Below are 25,460 nucleotides of genomic sequence, written 5' to 3' on the forward strand. Positions count from 1 at the left end.
ACAATCCCATGTAAACATCACCCCCTAAGGCTACTTTCACACTTGCGTTCATGTACTTGTACAGGACGGATCCGCACCGATATAATACAAACTAATGCATCCGTTCAGGACCAATTTGTTTGTATTAGATTTTAATTTCTAAGTCCCAATACGGATCCGTCCTGACTTACATTGAAAGTCAATGGGGGACGGAACCGTTTACAATTGCACCATTTTGTGTCAATGCAAAGGGATCCGTCCCCATTGACTTACATTGTCAGGACAGATGCGTTTGGCTCCGCAAGGCCATGCGGACACAAAAAACGCTGCTTGCAGCATTTTGAGGTCCGCCTCCAAAATGGAACGGGGGACCGCACGGAGCCGAACGAATGCATTCTGAATGGATCTGCATCCATTCAGAATGCATTGGGGTTAAACTGATGCATTTGGGGCTGCTTGTGAGAGACCTGAAACGGATCTCACAAGCGGATCACCAAACGCAAGTGTGAACGGACCCTAAACATTAAGTCCCATGTACATAAACATCATTCCCCCCCCACCATCCACTTTCAACATTAAGTCCCATGTAAATAACATCCCTCCCTCCCCCAGCCACCTCAAGCACACAGTTCCATGTCAATAACATCCCTCCCTTCAGCCCTAAAATACATCCCAGTTAAATAACTACAACTCCCAGCATTTCTCTGCCTCTCCCTTCACTTACCTCGCCTGTACAGACATCACTATTAGGCTCCTTCTCCTCTTGACTCCGGTCCAATCCTGAACTGGGAAGAGGCGAAAGACCTTTGGTGACATCACAGGCCATGTGATCAGCAAAACAGGCTGTGATAGGATGACCTGGATGGTGACATCATCCAGGTCATCCTATCACAGCCTGTTTTGCTGATCACATGACCTGTGATGTCACCAAAGGTCCTTCGCCTGTTCCCAGTATAAGATTCAATTGTATTTGCCGTTCTGTGTACGGCAATACAGTTGCATCTAGCAGGCAGGCAGGACATTCGGGGCATGGGACAAAACATCCGGGGCCCAGGCCCCGAATGTTTTAACCTAGCGACGCCCCTGGGCGGACGTAAAGCGGTTAATCTCCTTGACAACGGCCTGCGCCACTAGTCAAAAGGAGCGATGCGCAAGCACGCATTTACGCACAGCCTGAGGAAGCGCATGTAGCGCGAAACGGCCGCCGCTGTTCAATGCGTGCTTCAGATTCGTCCGCCCCCTGCCTACGCTATTTTGGAAATAAAGCAACTACTATTTCAGCATACGGGTGAGTGCCGCTGTCTTTTTTCTTTTCTACACTGGCTCATATGCACCTTACCTGCTATGTCCAGCTGAGCACCACAGATTGTGTGCGTCCTCTTCAGCCGTATATACTGCATCGATTGCTATTGCTGACTGCTTGTGTGGTTGTGCCGCCCCCCTACCTCACTTACTTGCATTATCTTGCACTTATCAACATTAAATTTTAGTTGCCAGATTTTTGACCATTCCTCTAGTTTTCCTAAATCCTTTTCCATTTGGTGTATCCCTCCAGGAACATCAACCCTGTTACAAATCTTTGTGTCATCAGCAAAAAGACACACCTTACCATCGAGGCCTTCTGCAATTTCGCTGATAAAGATATTAAACAATATGGGTCCCAAAACAGATCCCTGAGGTACCCCACTGGTAACAAGACCATGGTCTGACTATACTCCATTGACTACAACTCTCTGTTGTCTGTCCCTCAGCCACTGCTTAATCCATTCAACAATATGGGAGTCCAAGCACAAAGACTGCAATTTATTGATAAGCCTTCTATGTGGGACAGTATCAAAAGCCTTACTAAAGTCTAGATAAGCGATGTCTACTGCACCTCCGCCATCTTTTATTTTAGTCACCCAACCAAAAAAATCAATAGGATTAGTTTGACATGATCTCCATGAAGTAAACCCATGCTTTTTTTCACCTTTCAATCCATGGAATTTTAGATGTTCCACAATCCTCTCCTTAAGTATGGTTTCCATTAATTTTCCCACTATTGATGTCAGGCATACTGGCCTATAGTTGCCCGATTCCTGCCTACTACGTTTCTTGTGAATAGGCACAACATTTGCTAATTTCCAATCTTTTGGGACGACTCCTGTTACCAGTGATTCGTTAAATAAATCTGTTAATGGTTTTGCTAGTTCACCGCTAAACTCTTTTAATAGCTTTGGGTGTATCCCATAAGGCCCCTGTGACTTATTTGTATTAATTTAAGACAGCTGACCTAGAACCTGTTCCTCTGTAAAGACACATGCATCAAAAGAATCATTAGTCTTCCTTCCTAACTGAGGTCCTTTTCCTTCATTTTCCTTTTGTAAAAACTGAACAGAAGTATTCATTGAGGCAGTCAGCTAGTTCTTTAGCTTCTTCCATAAACCTTCCTTCTTTTGTTTTTAATTTGGCAATTCCTTGTTTTAGTTTCCTTTTTTCATTTATGTATCTGAAGAATGTCTTATCGCCTTTTCTCACTGACTGAGCTAATTTCTCTTCTGCCTGTGCTTTAGAAGCTCTTATAACTTGCTTGGCCTCTCTGCCTAATCTTGTAAATTTGCCTGCCCGTCGTTTTTTTTTTTTTTTATAATTACTAAATGCTATCGTTTTGTTTTTAATGATTTTGGCCACAGTGGTCTCTTCCTTTTTTTGCTTTTACTGACAAGCCTAATGCAATTATCTGTTGCCTTCAATAGTGCCACTTTTAAGTAGTCCCATTTCTCCTGGACTCCATTGAAACTGTTCCAATCTGATAGGGACTCGTATACCACTAATCTAATTTTAGAAAAGTCTGTTTTTCTAAAATCTAAAACTTTTGTTTTTGTGTGGTGTGACTCAGTCACTGTACTTATAGTAAACCAAACTGACTGGTGATCACTAGATCCCAAGCTTTCCCCTACAGTAATATCAGATACCAAATTCCCATTTGTGAATACTAAATCTAAAATGGCCTCCTTCCGGGTTGGCTCCTCCACTACTTGCTGTAGACATAATCCCAGTAGGGAATTTAGAATATCTGTACTCCTGGCAGAACTAGCTATTTTAGTTTTCCAGTTTACATCAGGAAGATTAAAGTCTCCCATAATGATAATTTCCCCTTTCAATGTCATTTTAGATATTTCCTCAACTAGTAGATCATCTAATTCTTTGACTTGGCTAGGTGGTCTATATATCACACCTACACGAGTTACCTTATGATTACCAAGCAGCAACGTAACCCAAACTGACTCTAAATAGGTCTTGTTAACTTGTATTAAATTAGATTTTATGCTATCTTTCACATACAGGGCCACCCCTCCCCCTTTCGTGCCTTCTCTGTCTTTCTTATATAGAAAGAACCCTGCTATTGTTATATTCCAGTCATTACTCTCATTGAACCATGTCTCAGTAACAGACACTAAATTCTCAGATGCCATTATAGACTCAAGTTAATTGATCTTATTCCCTAAACTGCGAACATTTGTAGACAAGACTCTGAGCTTGTCATTTCTTAACCTATGTGCTCTTGGCATCTTCTGGCATTGTTCCGGGGTGCAGTAGGACTGCTGGATTATCACTCTTTTGCCCTTTCCTAGTTTAAATGCTCCTTAGCAAATACTTTGAACTGTTCATTGAGGACATTCGTTCCCTTGAGAGAAAGATGCAAACCATCTTTCTTGTACAGTTCTTTTCCATTCCAACGAGAGCTAACATGAGACACAAAGCCAAACCCTTGGTTCAAACACCATTCACCAACCCATAGATTTAATTCCTTAATGCGTATCTTCCTGTCATGCTGAATGTTATGCACAGGCAAAACTGCAGAGAGTGAAACAGTCGATGCAACCTCTCGTATATCATTACCAAGTGTGTGAAAAGCTTCCTTCACCTTTGAAACCTCATTGCAAACCAGATAATTTGTCCCAAGATGGACAATAACATCCACCTCCCTTTCCTGCTTTGCTTGCCTAACAATATTAAGGATACGTGAGCTGTACCTGCTAGCGGTAGCACCAGGGAGACATCTCACAAAACCATTTTCCTCAAACTTCACACCTCTTATGATAGAATCGCCCACCAACAGCTGCTTACTATCAGTCCTCACCTTATCCTTTTAGTCTTTGGGCAATCTGGGGCTCGGACACAGCAGCGCGGTGCCAGACGTGCTGTCATGCCATGCCCCTTGGTGACTCTCCATTTAGGCCATGCCCCTCTCGTAACGTTTGGGCCATGCCCCCTTTTGAGCTCCCATTTTGGTCACGCCCCTTTAGGTCACACCTGAGCTACGCCCCCCGGTGATGTCAGCGCTCAGGTGATTATCTCCCTATTTAAGGCTGCAACTGGCCAAATCACTTTTGCCAGTTATAGGCTTTCTTTGCTATGCTCTGCTACCTGTGTGTATTGAACTGTTGCTTTTGGATTTGACTTCGGCTATACCTTGACCTCTCTCTCTGCTTAGCGATTCTGTACCTTCTCCCTGTCCGGTATTGACCCTTGGCTTGTTATTGCTCCCTCCTTCCGCTTTGTGATTCTGTTTCGTATTGATCTCCTGGTTTGACTGTTTCTGACTCGACTTTCCTTGGTGTTTTTTTGTGCAGAGGGTTTATCAGCAGGAGTCTCAGTCCCCTACCCTTTCTGCTCCTAGGTCAGTTGATCCTAAGATTCAGCTTCCTGATAGGTTCTCTCGGAATCATAAAAATTTTGTTACATTCCGGGAGAGTTGTAAACTGTACTTTCATCTTAGGCCTCACTCCTCTGGGTGGGAAGTTCAGAGGGTGGGCATTATTATGTCCTTGTTACAGGGAGATCTTCAAGAGAGGGCATTTTCCCTGGCACCTAACTCCTCTGAATTGTGTTTGGTTGATGAGCCGGATAGGATGGCTTATGCTGAGAGTCAGCTTCTGTCCCTTACTCAAGGCAAGCGACCTGTGTAAGAGTACTGTGCGGAGTTCCGCAAATGGTGTACTGCTTCCGGGTGGAACAATCCAGCCCTGAGGTCTCAGTTCAGGCTGGGTCTGTCTGACAAACTAAAAGATCTGTTAGTTAATTATCCCACCCCAGGTTCCCTTGAAGATGCAATGTCTTTGGCTATTCGCCTTGATAGGCGTATAAGAGAACGCAAGCATGAGAGGTCTGTCAGTGTCTATCCCTGTTTTTCTTTCTCTGTCAGTAATACTAGAACGCCTGAAGAATCCAAGGTTCCTATGCAGATTGGCGCTGCGGCGTCTCAGCAGCGGACAGAGCATTGCCTAAAGAACAGTCTGTGCTTCTACTGTGGCAGCCCTGCACATCAGATACGATACTGTCCTAAAAAAAACGAAGGTGGAAAACTTCAGCGTCTGAGTGAAGTTCGGGGAGTTCACTCAGACGCACAGGTATTTCCCGACAAGTGTGGTAGATTACTACTGCCTGTAAGGGCTGTTTCACACGAGCGAGTCCATTGCGTGAATCACGCTCCGTGTGTGAGTGTGATCCCCTGCTCTGGACTTCCAGGAGCACACAGCATTTTCATGATTTATAATGCTATGTGTCTCTGCATAGCCATTTTTCCACAGAATCATAGTGACATAAAGCTGTCAGTATGATTCTGTAGAAATAAGGTCAAGCAGAGGCACACAGCATCATAAATCATGATAATGCTGTGCACTCCTGCAAGTCCAGAGCAGAGCGATCACACTCACACATGGAGCGTTATTTCCGCAATGGACTCGCTCGTGTGAAACAGCCCTAAGTTTATCCTCACAGGGAAGGGTTGTTACTGGTCATGTGTTTGTTGATTCAGGGTCCGCTGCGAATCTTGTTAATTATGAATTTATTTCTGCTCTGGGTCCCATAGTACGTAAATTATCTGAACCCATTCTGGTATCTGGAATTGACTCCACACCATTGGCCGAGGGTACATTGGTTTACAGACTATTGAATTTGTTATGACAGTGGGTGCTATTCATTCTGAGAAAAGTGAATTTCTTATTTTGCATAATTTATCTGCTGATGTTGTTTTGGGGTTACCCTGGTTAAAGAACCATTCCCCAAATTTTGATTGGGGTACTAGAGAATTGATTAAATGGGGCTCCCAGTGCTATTAGTCACTGTCTGTCTATTCAGCTTGCTGGAGGAAGGTTCCATTCCAGGGTTTATTAAAGACCATCAGGATGTTTTCTCTGAGGAGGCTTCTGAGGCCTTGCCGCCACATAGAGAATATGACTGTGCCATCGATTTACTCCCTGGAGATAAACTTCCTAAGGGTTGGATGTTTAATCTCTCTAGGCCTGAGAGATTGCCCATGAGGGAGTACATTCAAGATAGCCTTAAGAAGGGGCATATTCACCCATCTGTTTCTCCCGTAGGGGCTGGTTTCTTTTTTGTTGGGAAAAAGGATGATAGTCTTCGCCCTTGTATTGACTACAGGAAGCTCAACAAAATTTCCATCCGGAATCAGTATCCTCTTCCTCTGATTCCGGATCTGTTTAATCAGATTGTGGGAGCTCAATGGTTCTCAAAAATTGACCTAAGGGCCTACAATTTGATTAGAATCAGGGAAGATGATGAATGGAAAATAGCATGTAACACTCCTAACGGGCAAACTGAGAGGGTCAACCAGGTACTGGAGCAATTCTTGAGATGCTTTGTGTCGAATCACCAAAATGATTGGAAAAAGTTCTTATCTTTTGCAGAGTTCTCTAGTAACAATCATGTGAGTTCCTCTAAAGGCATGTCACCATTCTATTGTAACTATGGTTTTAATCCCCGGTTTTCATCAGTCTGTGGTTCTAGTTCTGTAACTCCTGCAGTGGATGCTATTGTAGAACATCTGTGCATAGTATGGGCCTAGGCTCGCAAGAGCCTGGAAAAAGCCCAAAGCATCCAATCTAGACAGGCCAATAAAATTTTGTGTTGGGTGAACAAGTTTGGTTGTCTACCAAAAATTTACGTCTCAAGGTGCCTTCGGGTAAACTGGTGCCTAAGTTTATTGGTCAGTACAAGATCATTTCTGTTATAAATCAAGTGTCATTTTGTCTGCAGTTACCTGACCAGAATTCATGATGTCTTTCACATTTCTTTGCTTAAAAAATTTGTTCCACAGGCAATTCCTCCTCCTAGGCCTAATGACCCTATTATTATTCTCGATGAACTTGAGGTGGAGAGAATCCTTTATTCCCGGATGGTTCAAGGTTCTCTTCAATATCTGGTACATTGGAAAGGGTATGGTCCTGAGGAGAGGATATGGGTCCATGCTCCTCGTCTCATTAAGAAATTTCATTCTAAATTTCTGTCTAAGCAGGCGCCCCGTATTGAGGGTCTGGTAGCCCCTCATAAAAGGGGGGGGGGGGGTAATGTTGCCAACTTGCCTGTTCGAGCTCCCACGCTGCAGTCTGGGACTCGGACACGGCAGCGTGGTTCCAGACGTGCTGTCAGACGTGCTGTCATGCCATGCCCCTTAGTGACTCAGGGTTTAGGCCACGCCCCTCTCATGGCGTTTATAGGCCACATCCCTCTTGAGTGCCCACTTTGGTCACACCCCCTTAGGTCACACCTGAGCTACGTCCCCCGGTGATGTCAAGGCTCAGGTGATTAGCTCCCTATTTAAGGCTGTAACTGGCAATCACCTTTGCCAGTTATAGGGTTTCTTTGCTGTGCTCTGCTACCTGTACCTGTGTGTATTGAACTTTTGCTTTTGGATTTGACTTCGGCTATACCTTGACCTCTCTCTATGCTTAGCGATTCTGTACCTTTTCCCTGTCCGGTATTGACCCTTGGCTTGTCATTGCTCCCTCCTTCCGCTTTGTGATTCTGTTGGTATCGATCTCCTGGTTTGACTCTTTTTCTCGACTTCCCTTCGCGTTTGTTTGTGTGTCCTGTGTGTGAACAGGTACCCGCAGTCCCGCGGGCACTTGGATTGTATCTCTGCACTTACCAGTATAGGGAATGTCGACCAATTGTGGACTTGTCGCCTAGGACTTGTTCTGCAAGTAGGCAGGGTCAGTGGGCTGGGTTCACGCTAGGGCTCACTGTGTGTGTGCGCGCGTGTCCCTGCTGTAACGGTCGCGTACACACACACACACACACACAGGGGGAGGGAAGTGACCACTGCACTCCACCCTTACCCCTGGCCCTGCCTACATGCCTCGCGAGTCCTAATGACAGGGGACAACTGGACGGCAATCCCTAGCTTGAAATAAGTGCAGGGATGACAGAGAGACAAACAACAGAACGTGAACGGACCGAGTCAATACCAGGAAGCTACAAAGTACAAATGGAGCAAGCAGAGAATTGTCAGGAGTAGCCAGGGTCATAAATACCAGGAGAGTAGTAAATTACCAAGGAGTCAGCAGAGGATCGTCAGGAGGAGGCTGGGGTCAGAATACCAGGAGAGCAGCAAAGTACACAAGGAGCAAGCAGAGGATCGTCAGGAATTCAGCAGGAGGTAAGTACGCCAGGAAAGAAAAAATCACAGGAGGAACCTAAATTAACAGGCAACCTGTGGCCAGCAGGCTGCCTGTATTTATAGTGGAGAGTGAGGGTCATGTGACGTGGCCAGCGTCACATGACCGACAGACCAACCAGTCGAGCACTGAGTGATCAGCTCGGCGCTTAAGGCAGACATAGGAGCAGGGAACCTCCCAGCTAGCAGAGCCGCCCTGGGAACGAGGTCAAACACAGATCCTCTCTCCCGAAGCTAAGCAGCAGGTCTGCGGCTAATGGGAGACCGAGGTCACCTTCAGAACCCCGTTACAGTACCCCCCTTTTACGAGGGGCCACCGGACCCAAGACTTCAGGTGATGGCCTTTCAGGGTGTTCTAAATGAAATTTTCGAACAAGTCTAGGAGCATGAACCTCCCTGGCAGGTACCCAAGATCTCTCTTCAGGTCCATACCCCTTCCAGTGAATCAGGTACTGCAAGGAATTACGCACCTTCCTGACATCCACTATTTTAGACACCACATACTCGACAGCATCATTAACAAGAACCGGCGGAGGCGAGGCTTTCGATGGTACTACCGGTTCAAAATATTTTTTAAGTAGGGATTTATGGAACACATTATGAATGTGGAATGACTCAGGCAGCTCCAACCTAAATGATACCGGGTTAATCACCTCCGTGATCTTATATGGCCAATAGAATGAGGAGCAAACTTTTTAGAGTCTACCTTAAGAGAGATTCTTGGAGGACAACCATACCTTATCCCCAATCTGAAAATTCACCCCCCTTGAACGTCTCCTATCAGCCTTGAGTTTCTGAGAACTTTGAGCCTTTTCTAAGTTCGATTGAACCCGGGCCCAAACTGTGCACAGTTCAGAGGAGAGCCTATCCGCCTCAGGGTTAGAGGAGGAGGCTGATGACCCAGAATGAAAACGGGGATGGAAACCATGGTTACAAAAGAAAGGTGAAACCCCAGCAGAAGAATTGACACGGTTATTCAAAGCAAATTCAGCCAATGGAAGAAATTTCACCCATAATTGCTGGTCATCAGCAACATACGACCTCAAGAATTGTTCCACAGACTGATTAAGGCGTTCAGTCTGCCCATTACTCTCAGAGTGGTAGGCAGAAGAAAAAGACTATGAAATTTGAGATTTTTGACAGAAGGCCCTACAGAATTTGGACACAAACTGCACACCCCTGTCAGAAACAATATTTTCTGGGATACCATGCAATCGAACAATTTCTTTTACAAAAATAGACGCCAGGGTTTTGGCATTCGGGAGTTTAGCCAGGGGAATGAAATGGACCATCTTGCTAAACCTATCGACAACTACCCAAACTACAGTCTTACCCTCCGCCGGCGGTAGGTCAGTTATAAAGTCCATCGAGATATGGGACCAGGGTCTACTGGGAATGGGTAGGGGTCGTAGGTTACCAGCAGGGCGAGCCCTAGGTGTCTTGGACCTGGCACAAATCTCACAGGCAGACACGTAGGACTTGACATCCCTAGTTAGAGTGGGCCACCAAAAAGATCTAGAAAACAGATCCTTAGTGCCCTTAACACCCGAATGTCCACAAAAGGCAGAATCGTGACACTCACCCAACAGCTGGAGACGAAATTGTACGGGAACAAACAACTTATCTGTTGGGGTGGATACGGGTGCCAGATGCTGTTCAGACCTAATGCGAGCCAAGATATCCTGGGTTAGAGCTGCTATGAAGATTTTTGCTGGTAGGATGGATTCAGGTGGTACCTCAATAGGTTGAAAAGCATGGAAGCTCCGAGATAATGCGTCCGCCTTCACATTTTTACTTCTGGCCTGAACGTAATGGAAAAATCAAAACGAGTAAAAAACAGAGCCCATCTGGCTTGACGGGGATTCAACCTCTTAGCAGACTCGAGAAACAAAAGGTTTTTATGGTCAGTGACAACAGTTACACAATGCCTTGCCCCCTCCAGAAAATGCCTCCACTCCTCAAATGCCCATTTAATGGCCAGCAGCTCCCTATTCCCTATGTCGTCGTTTCTCTCCGTAGGAGAGAATTTCCTGGAGAAGAAGGCACATGGTCTCAGGTTAGTGAGGCTAGCAGGACCTTGTGAAAGGACTGCTCCTGCGCCGTCCTCGGACGCACCCACCTCCACAATAAAAGGTCTCTCCTGATCAGGCTGGATCAGAATGGGAGCGCTACTGAATGCCTTTTTTACTTTTTCAAATGAAGAAATGGCCTCAGTAGACCAATTCTCCAAATCCGCCCCTTTCTTAGTAAGGTCGGTCAATGGTTTAGCAATTACTGAAAAATTCATAATAAATTTGCGATAGTAATTGGCAAAACCTAAGAATCGTTGTAAGGCCTTTAAGGATGAAGGTCTTACCCATTCCTTAATTGCTAGTACCTTACCAGGATCCATCTTGAAGGCGTGAGGAGTCAGAACATGCCCTAGAAACAGAATTTCCTGTACACCAAAGACACATTTCTCTTGCTTAGCGGATAGCTGATTCTCCCTCAACACCTCTAATACTTGTTTAACATGAGACACATGGGATTCGAAGTCAGGAGAGAATATCAAAATGTCGTCAAGATAGACAATAACAAATTTACCTAAGAACTCCCTAAGAATGTCATTCAGGAAGTTTTGAAACACAGCTGGGGCATTGCTGAGTCCAAAAGGCATCACCTGATATTCAAAGTGTCCTACCGGAGTATTGAACGCCGTCTTCCATTCGTCTCCCTCCTTGATTCGGATTAGATTGTATGCTCCTTTCAGGTCAATTTTGGAAAAGGTTGCCCCCAGAACCTGGTTAAATAAATCCAGAATCAGTGGGAGGGAGTATCTATTCTGGACAGTGATTTTATTTAATCTCCGGTAATCGATACATGGCCTAAGACCACCATCTTTTTTCTTAACGAAGAAAAAACCCGCCCCCATGGGAGAGACCACCAATAAGAGGAGTAGTATCAATAGCCATGACATGGATAGGAGTTGGTAAAGCAAACATTGGAATACCCAATCTTACAGCATACTCAAAGTCAATAAAGCTGGCCGCTGAGCCGAATCAATAAAGGCCTTACCCAGCCATTTATCTACTCCTAGAGAAATCGTAAGTGGTACCAAAAGCTTACATTTAGAAAAATCAGGGTGTACCTGGTCTTTAGGTTGCCTTGCCTTAGGAGACTTTACAGAGAGGACCTTCTTAGGACACTGGTTGATCCAATGGTCAGGATCTCCACAGTAAAAGCATTCTCCCCGTCTGCGGTGAAGATTCCCTCGGGTCATGCCAACCTGCATGGGTTCCTCAGTGGAGACCTCAGCATTGTCTCTGAGATAGGCCTCTGGCTAGACCACCATCTGGGAAGAAAACTGTTGTTCCTGTCGTCTCTCTCTAACCCGTCGGTCAAGTCGGACAACAAGGGTCATCATCTCCTCTAAGGTCTCTGGAGGTTGATAACTGACCAGAAGATCCTTTAAATTATCAGACAGACCTGACCTGAACTGACTCTTCAGGGCTGGTTCGTTCCATCCTGAGGGGACACACCACCTTCTGAATTGGGTGCAATAATCCTCCGCAGGTAGATTGCCCTGAACCAGTGCCTTTAAAGCCCTGTCTGGTTCATCATAGAGGGTACCCAGGGCCTGAAAAAACCCCTCCACAGAAGATAAACAACTGGCGCCAGCAGGTAAAGAGAACGCCCAGTCCTGGGGATCACCCTGTAGTCGGGAAATGATAATGCCCACACGTTGACTCTCGGGACCAGAGGACACAGGGTGCAAACGGAAGTAAAGTTTGCAACTCTCCTTAAAAGAGAGAAACTTCTTCCGGTCTCCAGAAAAGGGTTCTGGGAGCTTAATCTGGGGCTCAAAATGCGGAGTGGAGGCCTGAGGAGTGGAAGAACTTTGCCCTAACTCAAAAGAACTGAGTCTTTCCCCTAACTCCTGCACCATCTGCGTCAGATTAGAGACATGGTCAGTCAGGGTCATCAGAGGATTCATTATACAGTGGTTATTGGGCCTGTTAATCTGTAACAGTTGCGTACACACACACACACAGGGGGAGGGAAGTGACCACTGCGCTCCACCCTTACCCCTGGCCCTGCCTACTTGCCTCACGAGTCCTAATGACAGGGGACAACTGGATGGCAATCCCTAGCTTGAAATAAGTGCAGGGATGACAAACAGACAAACAACAGAACGTGAGCGGACCGAGTCAATGCCAGGAAGCTACAAAGTACAAATGGAGCAAGCAGAGAATTGTCAGGAGTAGCCAGGGTCATAAATACCAGGAGAGTAGTGAATTACCAAGGAGTCAGCAGAGGATCGTCAGGAGGAGGCTGGGGTCAGAATACCAGGAGAGCAGCAAAGTACACAAGGAGCAAGCAGAGGATCGTCAGGAATTCAGCAGGAGGTAAGTACGCCAGGAAAGACAAAATCGCAGGAGGAACCTAAATTAACAGGCAACCTGTGGCCAGCAGGCTGCCTGTATTTATAGTGGGGAGTGAGGGTCATGTGACGTGACCGACAGACCAACCAGTTGAGCACCGAGTGATCAGCTCGGCGCTCAAGGCAGACTTAGGAGCAGGGAACCTCCCAGCTAGCAAAGCCGCCCTGGGAACGAGGTCAAAAACAGATCCTTGCTCCCGAAGCTAAGCAGCAGGTCTGCGGCTAATGGGAGACCGAGTGCACCTTCGGAACCCCATTACACCTGCCCATGGTCGTGACACACTCATTAAAGCTCAATCCTTATCTTACTGATAAGAATGTGGCTTAGGCTACTTTCACACTTGTGTTTGGGGTTCCGCTTGTGAGATCCATTTGAGGGCTCTCACAAGCGGCCCTGAACGGATCCGTTCATCCCCAATGCATTCTGAATGGATAAGGATCCGTTCAGAATGCATCAGTTTGGCTCCATTCCGCTCTGGAGGCAGACACCAAAACGCTGCTTGCAGCGTTTTGGTGTCTGCCTGGTCGTGCGGAGCCAAACTGATCCGTCCTGACTTACAATGCAAGTCAATGGGGACGGATCCGTTTGACGTTGACACAATATGGTGCAATTGCAAACGGATCCATCCCCCATTGACTTTCAATGTAAAGTCAGGAGTCCCTATTAATATACCATCGGATCGAAATTTTCTCCAATCCGATGGTATATTTTAACTTGAAGTGTCCCTATCACCATGGGAACACCTCTATGTTAGAATATACCATCGGATTTGAGTTAGATCGTGAAAACTCAGATCCGACAGTATATTCTAACACAGAGGCGTTCCCATAGTGATGGGGACGCTTCAAGTTAGAATATATTGAGAACTGTGGACATAAATGTCCCCTGCTGCCTGGCACCACCCGGTCTCTTACAGGGGGCTGTGATCCGCACAATTAACCCCTCAGGTGCCACACCTGAGGGGTTAATTGTGCGGATCTCAGCCCCCTGATTGGGTGCTGCCAGGCAGCAGGGGCCAGACCCCCCTCCCTCTGCAGTATTAAAAGCATTGGTGGCCAGTGCGGCCCCCCCTCCCTCCCTCCCTCCCCAGTATTAAAAGCATTGGTGGCCAGTGCGGCCCCCCCCTCCCTCCCCAGTATTAAAAGCATTAGTGGCCAGTGCGGCCCACCCCCTCCCTCCCCAGTATTAAAAGCATTGGTGGCCAGTGCCCCCCCCCTTCTCCCTCCCTCCTCAGTATTAAAAGCATTGGTGACAGTGGCCACAGGCTAACAACCCCCCTCCCCCCCCATTATTGGTGGCAGCGGAGCGGCATTTCCGATCAGAGTCCCAGTTTAATCGCTGGGGCTCCGATGGGTTACCATGGCAGCTAGGATGCTACTGCAGTCCTGGCTGCCATGGTTACTTAGCTTATACTTACCTGCGCTGTCTGTGGCTGGCCGGCGCTCCTCCTACTGGTAAGTGACAGGTCTGTGCGGCGCATTGCACAGACCTGTCACTTACCAGTAGTTGGAGCGCCGGCCGGCCACAGACAGTGCAGGTAAGTATAAGCTAAGTAACCATGGCAGCCAGGACTGCAGTAGCGTCCTGGCTGCCATGGTAACCGATCGGAGCCCCAGCAATTAAACTGGGACTCTGATCGGAAATACCGCTCCGCTGCCACCAATGCTTTTAATACTGGGGAGGGAGGGAGGGAGGGGGGGCTGCACTGGCCACCAATGCTTTTAATACTGGGGAAGGAGGGGGGTCTGGCCCCTGCTGCCTGGCAGCACCCGATCAGGGGGCTAAGATCCGCACAATTAACCCCTCAGGTGCGGATCACAGCCCCCTGTAAGAGATCGGGTGGTGCCAGGCATCAGGGGGCAGTTATGTACACAGTTCTTAGCACCATGGGAACGCCTCTGTGTTAGAATATACTGTCGGATCTGAGTTTTCACGATCGTGAAAACTCAAATCTGAAAAAGCTGTTATGCAGACGGATCCGCACTGAATGGATACCATCATTTGCATTTATAGGTGCGGATCCGTCTGTGCAGATACCAGACGGATCCGCACCTAGCACAAGTGTGAAAGTAGCCTAAAATAAGTATTAATGACATCTTAGTAGTTTAGAGATAAGGCTTATTAGATGACCGGCACAAAGTGAAAGTGAAAGTACCAGTCACACTGTTGGAAAAACAGTTAATCCTTTGTGACTGAATAGCTCAATATTTTAAAAAAAGGGCAATTGAAAATATGATTTTTAGCCAAAAATAAGCTAAATGCAATCATAAAAAAAAAATTTACTCCAAAGATGTACAGGGAGTGCAGAATTATTAGGCAAATGAGTATTTTGACCACATCATCCTCTTTATGCATGTTGTCTTACTCCAAGCTGTATAGGCTCGAAAGCCTACTACCAATTAAGCATATTAGGTGATGTGCATCTCTGTAATGAGAAGGGGTGTGGTCTAATGACATCAACACCCTATATCAGGTGTGCATAATTATCAGGCAACTTCCTTTCCTTTGGCAAAATGGGTCAAAAGAAGGACTTGACAGGCTCAGAAAAGTCAAAAATAGTGAGATATCTTGCAGAGGGATGCAGCACTCTTAAAATTGCAAAGCTTCTGAAGCGTGATCATCGAACAATCAAGCGTTTCATTCAAAATAGTCAACAGGGTCGCAAGAAGCGTGTGGAAAAACCAAGGCGCAAAATAACTGCCCATGAACTGAGAAAAGTCAAGCGTGCAGCTGCCAAGATGCCACTTGCCACCAGTTTGGCCATATTTCAGAGCTGCAACATCACTGGAGTGCCCAAAAGCACAAGGTGTGCAATACTCAGAGACATGGCCAAGGTAAGAAAGGCTGAAAGACGACCACCACTGAACAAGACACACAAGCTGAAACGTCAAGGCTGGGCCAAGAAATATCTCAAGACTGATTTTTCTAAGGTTTTATGGACTGCTGAAATGAGAGTGAGTCTTGATGGGCCAGATGGATGGGTTGGTAAAGGGCAGAGAGCTCCAGTCCGACTCAGACGCCAGCAAGGTGGAGGTGGAGTACTGGTTTGGGCTGGTATCATCAAAGATGAGCTTGTGGGGCCTTTTCGGGTTGAGGATGGAGTCAAGCTCAACTCCCAGTCCTACTGCCAGTTTTGGAAGACACCTTCTTCAAGCAGTGGTACAGGAAGAAGTCTGCATCCTTCAAGAAAAACATGATTTTCATGCAGGACAATGCTCCATCACACGCGTCCAAGTACTCCACAGCGTGGCTGGCAAGAAAGGGTATAAAAGAAGAAAAACTAATGACATGGCCTCCTTGTTCACCTGATCTGAACCCCATTGAGAACCTGTGGTCCATCATCAAATGTGAGATTTACAAGGAGGGAAAACAGTACACCTCTCTGAACAGTGTCTGGGAGGCTGTGGTTGCTGCTGCACGCAATGTTGATGGTGAAGAGATCAAAACACTGACAGAATCCATGGATGGCAGGCTTTTGAGTGTCCTTGCAAAGAAAGGTGGCTATATTGGTCACTGATTTGTTTTTGTTTTGTTTTTGAATGTCAGAAATGTATATTTGTGAATGTTGAGATGTTAAATTGGTTTCACTGGTAAAAATAAATAATTGAAATGGGTATATATTTGTTTTTTGTTAAGTTGCCTAATAATTATGCACAGTAATAGTCACCTGCACACACAGATATCCCCCTAAAATAGCTAAAACTAAAAACAAACTAAAAACTACTTCCAAAAATATTCAGCTTTGATATTAATTCGTTTTTTGGGTTCATTGAGAACACGGTTATTGTTCAATAATAAAATTAATCCTCAAAAATACAACTTGCCTAATAATTCTGCACTCCCTGTACATAGCCTTCAACCCTTTCAGGCCCGGGCCATTTTTCATTTTCTGTTTCACTCCCCACCTTCCCATAGTCCTAACTTTTTTATTTTTCCGTTTACATAGCCTTGGCACCATTTACGGTTGCATACCATGTAATGGGAAGCAAAAAAAAAAAATCTAAATGGGGTAGAATTGGGAAAAAACGCAATTCTGATATAGGTTTTTTTTTTTTTATTACACTGTACACTATGTGGTAAAATTGACCTGTTATCTTCATTCTCCAGGTCAGTATGGTTCCCAAGATATCGCACTTGTATGATATTGAAACTGTTAAGGAAAAAAAATAATATTTTATAACCATATGTAAAGGGCTGTGTGAGGGCTAATTTTTTCTGGGATGATCTGTTCTTTTCAGTGATACCACTTTGAAGTGTGTGCGACTTTTTGAGTCAAAAAATTATTGGGTAGTTGAAGTGACAAAAAATAGCGAATTTTTCAAATTTTTCAATTTTTTTTCCGTTACACCATTTTTGGCATAAGTCCTTAATATTGTTATATTTTAATAGTATGGGCATTTTCGCACCTTGGTGATGCCCATGATGTTTATTTTTTTTTATTGGTTAAGTATTTTTATTTTTAGGAAAGGGGGTAATTTGAACTTTTATGTTTTTTTATTTTTTTATATTTGGGTGACCATTGTGTTCATTGATGGCTATATAGCCATCATTGAAGACTTCATTTGCACTATACCAATACAATGCTGCCACCTAGTGGCCTGTATTGGTATTAGGGTTGTTGCGGGTATCGAAATATCAATACCCAATCAATACTTTTGTCCCGATATCTGTTTGGTGCCGGGATTTGCCTTTTATCGATACTAGGCTTCATTAGGCTCCATTCATTTTGCGGAACGGAATTGCGGACCCATTCATTTCTATGGGGCCGCACATCGGGTCCGCATTTTCGTTCCCGGAAAAAAATAGAACATGTCCTATTCTTGTCCGCAATTGCGGACAAGAATAGGCATATTTTATTAGTGCCAGCAATGTGCGGTCCGCAAAATGCAGAACGCACATTGCCAGTGTCCGTGTTTTGCGGATCCGCACCGCACCGTCGTGCACCGCCGTAGCTCAGCCCCCGTCCCCATTATAGTCAATAGGGACAGAGGGGCGGTCCGGTGAAACAGCGGAAGGACGGATCCGACAGGGAGACCAGCCTGCCGGATCCGTCCTGCCGCAAGTGTAAAAGTACCCTTACATGTGAGCTTGGCAGCTGAAGGCATCAGTGTTGGTCCCATGTACATATGTGCCCGCATTGCTGAGAAGAATGAGGCTTTAATATATGCAAATGAGACTCTAGGAAAAATGGGCTCAGCTCTGTCTATAAGGCTAGGTCTACACAACGACATTTGTCGCGCAACATTTTGTTGCACTAATGTCGCGCGACAATTTTTATAATGGCAGTCTATAGTTCGAGATGGATTTTTCTGCGACTGTCGCGTCGCAGTCGCAGCATGTCGCATGTTGCAGTGCGACACCATAGACTGCCATTATAAAAATTGTTGCGCGACATTAGTGCAACAAAATGTTGCGCGACAAATGTTGCTCCCTATCTGTCGCGCGACTTTTTGTCGCGCAACAAATGTCGTTTGTGTAGACCTAGCCTAATGGCAACACCCTTATTGCTCCTAGAGGATAATTTGCATATATTAAAGCATCATTTTTATCAGCAATGCGGGCACATATGTACATGGGACCAACACAGATGCCTTCAGCTGCCAAGCACAAATGTAACAGTTCAGACAGTGTCATAGGTACAAATCTGCTGACAGCTGTCCTTTAACATGTTTGTCTATAATGTTCTTTTTAATCTCCTGAGACACATCTCTCCTTAGCTTTATTTGGTCCCTGCTCAGTGTCGCACAGCACTGTGATTAAGGTCTCATGCACACGACAGTTTTTTTTCACGGTCCGCAAAAACGGGGTCCGTGGGTCCGTGATCCGTGACCGTTTTTTCGTCCGTGGGTCTTCCTTGATTTTTGTAGGATCCACGGACATGAAAAAAAAGTCGTTTTGGTGTCCGCCTGGCCGTGCGGAGCCAAACGGATCCGTCCTGAATTACAATGCAAGTCAATGGTGACGGATCTGTTTGACGTTGACACAATATGGTGCAATTGCAAACGGATCCGTCCCCATTGACTTTCAATGTAAAGTCAGGAGTCCCTTTACTTTCACACTTGCGTTCATATAATGCAGACGGTGGCTCCGTTCAGAGCGGATCCGTCTGCATTATATTGTTAAAACATTTCTAAGTGTGAAAGTAGCCTCAGACGGATCCGTCCAGACTTTACATTGAAAGTCAATGGGGGACGGATCCGTTTGAAAATTGAGCCACAGTGTGTCATCTTCAAACGGATCCGTCCCCATTGACTTACATTGTAAGTCTGGACGGATCCGGTTGCCTCCGCACGGCCAGGCGGACACCCGAACATAACTTGAAGCGTCCCCATCACCATGGGAACTTCTCTATGTTAGAATATACTGTCGGATATGAGCTACATTGTGAAACTCAGATCCGACAGTATATTCTAACACAGAGGCGTTCCCATGGTGATGGGGACGCTTCAGGTTAGAATATACTGAAAAACTGTGTACATGACTGCCCCCTGCTGCCTGGCAGCATCCGATCTCTTACAGGGGGCCGTGATCAGCACAATTAACTCCTCAGGTGCCGCACCTGAAGGGGTTAATTGTACTATCATATCCCCCTGTAAGAGATCAGGGCTGCCAGGCAGCAGGGGGCAGACCCCCCCAGTTTGAATATCATTGGTGGCCAGTGCGGCCCCCCCCCCCTATTGTAATAAATCGTTGGTGGCACAGTGTCCTATTTTTTTGACGGACAGGATACACGGATCACGGCCTCGGCTGCAAAACGGTGCATTTTCCGATTTTTCCACGGACCCAATGAAAGTCAATGGGTCCGCGAAAAAAAACGGAAAACGGCACAACGGCCACGGATGCACACAACGGTCGTGTGCATGAGGCCTAATACTAATACAGCTCAGTGATAATGCAAGGACTATTGATATTGTTCAAGAATGTCAGTGATCAAAATATGTCATTATATTTTTGGAAATGTTTGCAAGCGTGTCCAGTATGACTAGGAAAAGACAGGGATTGTCAGCTCACCACACGCCCAAAGTATCGGGTATAGATGCACAGCCATGAGAGGATACTGTGTTAAAGGCAGAGGAGGCAGGGCAGTGGGGGTCAGAAAATCCATTTAAAGGGAACCTGTCATGTGGATATTTGATTATAATCTAACTAATTATATACAATCATTAACTACTAAAAAGTACCTTAGATGTATTCACTTAGTGGTGTGACGGATGGTTACCTCATAATATACACACAAAGATGCTGCATGCTAATGAGCTGATTTGAATCCAGCGTGATGTCATTGAGTCCAGCGTATATTTAATTCAGATCTATAGCCACTCCCCTGCCCACCTGCTGCTGATTCATATGGAAAAAACTGTCATTCAGCAGCAGTTTGGCGGGGAGAGTCAGGTGCTCATGAATATTCATGACTCATCATTATCAGCTGGAGCTTTTCAATACAAGATGTTGGCAGATTGACTGGGTCAATTAAAGAAAGTGACCCAGCATTTTGCTAAGCGAATCAGTCACTTATTTATGTTGCCCTTAGTTAGGACACCATAAAACTGGTGACAGGTTCCCTTTAAGGCTGAGTTCACACGGGCGTCACGGTTTTGTTCAGGATGCGTCCCGCGTGTACTGCGGCAAACCCGGCAGTTTTTATCACGCGGGTGCAATGCATTTTGCACGTGCGTGATAAAAAACTGACTGTGGTACCCAGACCCGAACTTCTTCACTGAAGTTCTGGTTTGGGTTCGGTGTTGTGTAGATGTTATTATTTTCCCTTATAACATGGTTATAAGGGAAAATAATAGCATTCTTAAATACAGAATGCTTAGTAGGTGGTCAATTGAGGGTTAAAAAATTAATAATAATTAACTCACCTTCTCCTCTTGATCGCGTAGCTGCCGTTCTCTTCAAGAGGAGAAGGTGAGTTAATAATTTTTTATTTTTTAACCCTCAATTGACCACCTACTAAGCATTCTGTATTAAAGAATGCTATTATTTCCCCTTATACCCATGTTATAAGGGAAAATAATACAGTGAATAGACTGTCATCTTAGCAACCATGCGTGAAAATCGCACCGCATCCGCACTTGATTGCGGATGCTTGCGAGTTTCACTCAGCCCTATTCACTTTTATGGGGCCTGCGTTGCGTGATAAACGCACAATATAGAGCTTTCTGCGATTTTCACGCAACGCATAAGTGATGCATGAAAATCACCGCTCATGTGCACAGCCCCATAGAAGTGAATGGGTCCGGATTCAGTGTGGGTGCAATGCGTTCACCTCACACATTGCACCCGCGCGGAAATATCGCCCGTGTGAACTCAGCCTAAGGCTACATGCACACGAACGTTGTTTGTTTCCGTGTCCGTTCCGTTTTTGTTTGCGGATAGGATGCGGACCCATTCATTTCACTGGGTCTGAAAAAAATGCGGACAGCACACCGTGTGCTGCCCGCATCAGTATGACCATTCCGTAGCCCCACAAAAAAAATAGAACATGTCCTATTCCTGTCCGTTTTAGGCATTGTGACAATGGATCCGCAAACAAAAATGGATGGCATATGGATGGCATATAGATGTTTAGTGGACCGCAAAACACAGACGGTCGTGGGCATGTAGCCTAAAGCTCTCAGCAGGATCAATCCTACTGAACCAGGCATACTGATCTTTCTGATTAGTTCTCATACACATGGCCATATGTTTGGTCCACATCCTATCCACATTTTTTGTGGATCAGATGCGGACCTATTCATTTCAATGGGGCCGCAAAAGATGTGGACATTCCACAGCCCTGCAAAACAGATAGAACATGTCCTATTCTTGTATGTTTTGTGGGCAGGGATAGGTCATTTCTATTGAAGTGAAAAAGAAAATGGCAGCATGCACATGGCTAGGATCTGTGCTTTGCATATCCACAATTTGCAGATCACAAAACACATGAGGCATAACAATGATACCTGTTTTGTGTAAGGCCTTGTGCATTTCAGCCTTCCAGTGCTGGCCATGACCCTTATTATTGTGCCAAAGCCCTCATTGGCATAAACAGTTAAATTATTTTTTTCTTAGGAACCAGGGGTACACCTAGCCCTTCTGACGCTTAAGGCGAAAATTTAAACAGCACCCCTCCTCCCAAATCCCAAATTCTCAACCTAACCTCCTCCCTCCTAACATTACATACAGTCATGGACAGCTAAGGTTGTGTGTAGAAAATGCCAAGACACCATGTCGAATGCCTTTTCGGCATCCAAGCCCAGAAGAAGCACCTGGGGCTGTATGGGATTTTGGACTGCAATCGTAGCTGCCACCACTCGGCGTACGTTGTTAACCGCATGTCTTCCCTGTGTAAAACCCATTTGAGTGGGGTGGATCAAGGTTGGGAGGAACGTTTTCATTCTATTAGCAATGATTTTAGCTAGGAATTTATAGTCCTGATTCATTAAAGTAATGGGCCTATAGGATTGCGGTAGGTCATGATTTTTGTTTGGCTTAGGGAGCACAATCACCCTTGACTCCGTGAACCGGTCTACTTCCGCGCCCTCCCTTTGTATCTGGGTGTACAGAGTTGCCAAGGTAGATATGATGTCTGGTAATAGTATTTTATAATAATCTGCCGTTAGGCCATCAGGACCTGGCGTTTTACGGTTATGTGATTCAGAAATAGCTTGTTTCACCTCCTCCTCTGTGACATCCGTGTCTGAGTACGCTCTCTGTTCCTCAGATAGGGAGGGCATGTGTAAAGAATGCAGAAAAGACCGTATCTTCTCCTGATTTGTAGGGGAGACCCTATTTAAAGAAGACCTCAGTTATTTTATCAGTCGTATGGTGTAGATGGCCTGTTTCCGGGCATTTAATACGGGTTATTTTATTGCTTCTAAAAGGATTAGTAAGAGAAGCAAGTAATGTTCCTGCCTTATTTTCCCAGTGGAAGTATTTGTTCTGTGTACACCGGGTGAACCAATGAGCCTGTCCCTGTACAAATGTGTCTAATAATGACTTTGCATCTAAAAACGCTTGTCTTGTTTGAGGGGTTGGGGTCTCTGAGTGGGCTCTCTGGGCTGACAAAAGACACACCTCTTACATTTAGTGACATCTCCTCTGATGTAGATATTCTCTTTCCCCATCTTCTCCTTTCAGACCAGACCGCCATGATGATTTCTTCCAGAAATCTCTTCTTTCTGCAGAGTTTGACAAACAGATATCTTAGTTTCTTACTTTTCCATCATCCTGCCACCATCAATACTGTGCCCGCTGTGCTGCCCAATACTATACTGCTGAAACAGTCCCACTGAATATACAGTCGTGGCCAAATGTTTTGAGAATGACACAAATATTTGTTTTCACAAAGTTTGCTGCTAAACTGCTTTTACATATTTGTTTCAGTTGTTTCTGTGATGTAGTGAAATATAATTACACGCACTTCATACGTTTCAAAGGCTTTTATCGACAATTACATGACATTTATGCAAAGAGTCAGTATTTGCAGTGTTGGCCCTTCTTTTTCAGGACCTCTGCAATTTGACTGGGCATGCTCTCAATCAACTTCTGGGCCAATTCCTGACTGATAGCAACCCATTCTTTCATAATCACTTCTTGGAGTTTGTCAGAATTAGTGGGTTTTTGTTTGTCCACCCGCCTCTTGAGGATTTACCACAAGTTCTCAATTGGATTAAGATCTGGGGATTTTCCAGGCCATGGACCCAAAATGTCAACGTTTTGGTCCCCAAGCCACTTAGTTATCACTTTTGCCTTATGGCACGGCGCTCCATCGTGCTGGAAAATGCATTGTTCTTCACCAAACTGTTGTTGGATTGTTGAAAGAAGTTGCTGTTGGAGGGTGTTTTGGTACCATTCTTTATTCATGGCTGTGTTTTTGGGCATAATTGTGAGTGAGCCCACTCCCTTGGATGAGAAGCAACCCCACACATGAATGGTCTCATGATGCTTTACTCTTGGCATGACACAGGACTGATGGTAGCGCTCACCTTTTCTTCTCCGGACAAGCCTTTTTCCTGATGCCCCAAACAATCAGGAAAGAGGCTTTATCGGAGAATATGACTTTGCCCCAGTCCTCAGCAGTCCGGGCACCATATTTTCTGCAGAAGATCAATCTGTCCCTGATGGGGTTTTTTTTGGGAGAAAAGTGGCTCCTTTGCTGCCCTTCTTGACACCAGACCATCTTCCAAAAGTCTTCGCCTCACTGTGCGTGCAGATGCGCTCACACTGGTGGCACTCCGATCTCGCAGCTGAATCCTCTTTAGGAGACGATCCTGGCGCTTGCTGGACTTTCTTGGACACCCTGAAGCCTTCTTAACAAGAATTAAAGTTCTTGATGATCCTATAAATTGTTGATTGAGGTGCAATCTTAGTAGCCACAATATCCTTGCCTGTGAAGCCATTTTTATGCAACGCAATGATGGCTGCACGCGTTTCTTTGCAGGTCACCATGGCTAACAATGGAAGAACAATGATTTCAAGCATCACCCTCCTTTTAACAGGTCAAGTCTGCCATTTTAACCCAATCAGCCTGACATAATGATCTCAAGCCTTGTGCTCATCAACATTTTCACCTGAGTTAACAAGACGATTACTGAAATTATCTCAGCAGGTCCTTTAATGACAGCAATGAAATGCAGTGGAAAGGGTTTTTTGGGATTAAGTTAATTTTCATGGCAAAGAAGGACTATGCAATTCATCTGATCACTCTTCATAACATTCTGGAGTATATGCAAATTGCTATTATAAAAACTTAAGAAGCAACTTTTCCCATTTCCAATATTTATGTAATTCTCAAAACTTTTGGCCACGACTGTAATAGTACCACACAGATAGTGCCCCCTTCAATAATTATTAGCACACAGTGCCCTAAAAAATTAACTACAACCAGAAAATGGTGTCCCTGACACTAGTACTGTAAACATATATTGGCTAAGAGTCTCAGATTTTATTACATCAGAGTGAGAGCTTAGTCCATATATAATGCTTGCATCTATTAGTGTATTATTATCTTTTTTTCTGTGATTTTTTTTCATAAATGTGGCAAGGGACATCCGCATATTTATTTATCATATTGTGCAGGATTTTTTTATCTTATTTTTATTTATTTTTTTCTGTGATTTTTGTTTATTATGTAGTATATGCTTGAGGGAGTGGCACCTTCAAGTGTGAATGCGCTCCTATTTTATCTTGGGAGTAGCACTCCTGTGCACTTTTGCCCTTCCTATCAAACAGACTGCCTTGATTAGGTGGTACATATACCGTATTTTTCGCCCCATAAGACGCACTTTCCCCCTCAAAAGTGGGGGGAAAGTGCCCCTGCATCTTATGGGGCGAATACTGGCAATTTACATCGCAGTCTGCAATGCTGCAGCATCGCAGACTGCGATGTATTAGTGAGGAGGGAGGAGGAAGGAGGGACTGTAGTAGGCGGGGAGAGCGGCAGGGCAGTGCAGGCACTGTAATCTGGCCCCGCAGCTCAGTATGTACTGTATTATACATAGTGTTAATCATCAGATCTAAACTTCCCATGTGCTTACCGCTACACACATGTCACGCTCCTATAGTAAGCACTAGCATCTAGCAGGCAGGCCGGGCGGCCGTAACTCACGGAG

Source organism: Bufo gargarizans, chromosome 1 (genome assembly GCF_014858855.1).
Source record: "Bufo gargarizans isolate SCDJY-AF-19 chromosome 1, ASM1485885v1, whole genome shotgun sequence".
Classification (NCBI taxonomy): Eukaryota; Metazoa; Chordata; class Amphibia; order Anura; family Bufonidae; genus Bufo; species Bufo gargarizans.